The 3,793-nt window shown below is 49.1% G+C and overlaps 1 pseudogene; it reads right to left on the reverse strand.

Moving 5' to 3' along the window:
* Positions 1-1,034: 1,034 nt before the first annotated feature.
* LOC102768244 lies at positions 1,035-2,014 on the reverse strand (annotated as a pseudogene).
* Between the last annotated feature and the right edge of the window lie 1,779 nt (positions 2,015-3,793).

A 3,793-nucleotide genomic window follows, 5' to 3' on the forward strand; every position in this document is an offset into this window, starting at 1 on the left:
CTGTTAGGCTCAGTGGATAGAGCGTCGGCCTGCGGACTGAAAGGTCCCAGGGTCGATTCCGGTCAAGGGCATGTAACTGGGTTGCGGGCACATCCCCAGTGGGGAGTGTGCAGGAGGCAGCTGGTCGATGTTTCTCTCTCATCGATGTTTCTGACTCTCTATCTCTCTCCTTTCCTCTCTGTAAAAATCAATAAAATACATTAAAAAAAAATATCCTCCAGTGAGGATTAACAAAAACCCACGTTTACCCCCTACGTCCATTGAGAATAAGGTGAATGGGCTTCCTGATCATCTTCAAAGGCTTTATAGTGTATTTTTTACAAATAAGAACATTCTCCCTCGTGTCCACTGAAAGGCAATGGTGAAAATCAGGAAATCAATAGGATGAATCATCACCAGCGAATCCGAGGACCGAAACCACTTTTATCAGTTGTGCCAATAACTGTACTTTACGCTGCATACTTTTGAAATTTGTATATGTACAAACGGCTTTACAAAAATTAAAAAATACATTTATAATAGTTGACAAATAAAAAAAAGTAAAAACTAAGTTATTCAGCAACAAATCCTGGAGGACTGGGGGATTTCAGACTTTGTCAGGTTTTCCACTGAAGAGGTGACCCAGAAATGGGGCCATTCTTTTTCATTTATTTTTTTGTCAATAAAAGCTTTAGGAATATCTTCACATATACTTTTCTTTAAATCCTCACCTGAAGACATGCTTAGAGAGAGGTGCCAGCAGCAGAGGGGGAGGGGGGGCGGGGAAGAAATATCATGTGAGAGAGAAACATAAATCAGTTGTCTTTGTACATGCCCAGACTAAGGATCAGACAGCAACCTGGGTATGTGCCCTGACTGGGAATCAAACTGGCAACCTTTTGGTGCACAGGACAATGCTCAACCAACTGATCCACTACGGCTGGGCACTTCACATATGCATTTACAATCAAGTTGATAACAAGTTAGTAAAGTGTGTTAGGCAACTCAAATTTGAGTTAATTCAAAATTCTTTTTAAAAAAATCTCAATACAGACATTGAGGTGACTCTCGTGATGATAGATGTGCAGCGAGCTTGTCCTGGAACTCATGAAGGTAATCATATTGCTTTATGGTCTGTATTGCTCCAGGTCATCATGGGCTGTCTATGGCTTGCTGTGGGGATACTGTGTCAGACAGATAAGTATGAGACAAGTGGCTAAGACAAGATCTCCCAACTCCTCCATAGTGGTTTTTTGGTTATTTTTTGAGAGAGAGAGAGGGGGGAAGGGAGAGGAAGAGAGAGATGGAAACATAGATGAAAGAGAAACATTGTCGCACGTCCCTTACTGTGGGGAGCATGTGCCCTATCCAGGAATCCAACCAGTGACCTCTTGGTGCACGGGGTGATGCTCAATCCAGTGAGCCATATGGGTTGGGCCTTATGGTTTTTTAAATTATTTTTAAGAGAGATTGGAAGCTCCTCCACTATTTCACAGTAGCTGGCTCTGTCAGGAGTCCCTCCATCTGGGACAGGATGATGAGTAACAATGCCATGCTGCTGGTAGAAGTCCAAAAGGTTTGGGACTCTGTATTTTCACAGGTACCCTCTGGTGCAGAAAATAAATATGTTTTGTGTATCAAAACTCTTTAGTTCTTCTGTATCTTTTTGGGTATCTCTTCTAATATCTTTAAATTTACAACCTGGAAGAGTACATAAACCAAGAAACTGAGAACAATTCACTCGTGATAGGGGTAGCCTGTCATAGAAATTGGAGTCTGTTCATTTTCAATAACCTACTTTTCCCCACCCAGTGTATATATCAATTTTGATGAGCCGCAATGCCCCCCCCCCCCCCAGCCCCGGCCGTGGAGCCATTTTAAAGTGGAGCCAGAGCCGCCCTTGCAGAGAACTGCCTCGCTGCCTCACTCCCTGAACCTTTGAAATGTTTGAACAGGGCAGGATAACCTTTGGACTGGGCCAAACCAACACTGCCGTACAAACAATCATTCGGAAAGCTAACAGGAAAACAGACATCCTGATATTATGGACTTTCTTTATAATCAGTAACTAGCCATGTATGGATAGCTAAAGAGTAACTTAGCTTGCTAGCACCAATGGACATTCCTTTCTTCTGTTCATGTAATTATTTCCTTTCCTTTTTCTCACAAAAACCCCTTGCCTTCACCCCAAAATCAGGACACCATTTGGGTTTCTAAGCAATTCTATGCCCCCAGCTGCCATTCTGTGATCTCAAATGTTTATTGCCCTTTCGTTTTCACCTTTTTTAAAATTTTTTGTTTTTAAGTTAACAACCTCATTCCTCGGCCCATCCAGGGATGTACTCTCCAGGGCCGCATGGGGTGGGTGGCTTCAGCCCACGGGGCAGAAAAACGGGTTCTAAGATGTGTTGAGTCCTGCAGCCGGGCCTGGTCTCCCCACCACCCGGCCCTCGGGTTCAGGTTGAGTCAGAAACCCGACTGCGAGCTCCCTCTGGGGCGCAGTGAGTTCCGGAGGTTCCCCGTCGGGGCGCCAGCCCCGCCCACGTGGCTTATGGCCCCGGGGGACTCTGCACCGGGACGAATCCGCTCTGGTTCGGTTGGAGGCCGAGCTACGCCGCCCGCAGCATAGGCCGGAAGCTTCGGACGCGGAACTGCTGTTCACTCTCCTGGAACCCCAGCTGCACCTTTTCCAGGACTGGCTTCTCTCAATAAACTTTGCTTCCGCTAAAAAGGAAAAGAAAAAGAAAAGAAAGAAAAAGAAAGAAGGAAGGAAGGGAGGGAGAAATCTCATTCATGGTTGTGGAAAATCAACATACTCCTAATTTGCAAAAAAAATCAATGCTTGTGGCAGCCTGCCCTGATTTGAATAGCTTGCTTTAAATTCTGTTAGGTTTGAAGAAAAAGAAAAAGAAAAAGAAAAAGAAAAAGAAAAAGAAAAAGAAAAAAAAAGAAAAAGAGAAAGAGAAAAAGAAAAAGAAAAAGAAAAAAAAGAAAAAGAAAAGAGAAGCCAGAGGCCTCGCTGGCCACCAGAGAAGGGAGAGGTCTGTGGGGTGAGCGGGGTCCTGGCTTGCAGCCCCATGAAACGGACATTTCCGAGCACCGGCCCGACCCACTGTGCGGGGCTCCACGCACAGACCAGACGCGCGGGGGCAGGTGGGGGGCGCCAGGCTCAGGGCGCTCGCTACCCTCAGCCGACTCCCGAGGCCATTTGGTGGTGACTCAAGGACCCACTGACACTAGATCATCACCCGCTTGGCCGGCGGGGTGAGCTGGGCTTCGGCCCTTGAGCACACGCTCCCCTTCCCGTCCAGAACCACTTGGGGGAGCCGAGGGGAAAGAGAATGGGCGTGGGGCACACCAACCCGCGGGGACACAGGAGCCCGGCCCTTCGCGTCCCGCCCCCTCGCAGGGCACCTCGGTACAAGTCAGCCTGGGGGGGAGAAGGGGCAGATGGGAGGCCGATGACGCCCCATCCGCTCCCCAGCCCCGCCCCGCCCCGCCCGAGCGTCTCTAGGCTCCTGAGGCGGGGGAAGCACGGAGAGGTGGGGGCCAGAGGGTAGGTGAGGGGGCCGGAGACACTGCATGCTCCACCTCCCGGAGCTCGGGTCTCCAACGGACCAGGCCTGTGGGGTCCCTTCCCCTGTCTGCAGAGGGACAGCTCCCTTAGATCCGCAGAGAGGGCACCAGGGAAGGCTTGAGCCCCTCAAAACTCCACCAGGTCACAGCTGCCCACCTTCTGCTCTGCAAAGTGCAGCTGCGAGAACGGCCAACCCCCCAGCAGATCGCACCCTCCAAGGCGATCATAAGGCACCAG

The sequence above is a fragment of the Myotis davidii genome, unplaced genomic scaffold, assembly GCF_000327345.1.
Source record: "Myotis davidii unplaced genomic scaffold, ASM32734v1 scaffold2799, whole genome shotgun sequence".
Classification (NCBI taxonomy): Eukaryota; Metazoa; Chordata; class Mammalia; order Chiroptera; family Vespertilionidae; genus Myotis; species Myotis davidii.